Genomic DNA, 336 nt, shown 5'->3' with positions numbered 1-336 from the left:
ACACGATATTCGTTTTTCTGCTGAATAATAACATTAATTCGATATCGTGTCGAGTGCGGGCTTCGCCCACGGTGGTGTGGATAGTTCGTAGTAGTATATCTTCTGCTTCTACCCAACCGAAACCGTCAGACACTGCGAGATCGCGGATTTAGCGAGCGTTTCTACGTAAGCGGTCCCTATGCGATCAACCAAAAAATAACAAAAATTTTGTTATTACACAAAATATGCGACAGCTCTCCTCTGTCCGAGCGAGAATAAATATAATTTCGGAACGAATCTTTCGAGAACACCGAGTCGCTTTCAATCTAGCGAAGGGTCGAGAGAATGTTCGAAGTT

Source organism: Leptinotarsa decemlineata, unplaced genomic scaffold, assembly GCF_025532065.1.
Source record: "Leptinotarsa decemlineata unplaced genomic scaffold, Ldec_3_MD MMD2_tig00005581, whole genome shotgun sequence".
In the NCBI taxonomy this organism is placed as follows: Eukaryota; Metazoa; Arthropoda; class Insecta; order Coleoptera; family Chrysomelidae; genus Leptinotarsa; species Leptinotarsa decemlineata.
This window is presented reverse-complemented; position numbering follows the sequence as displayed.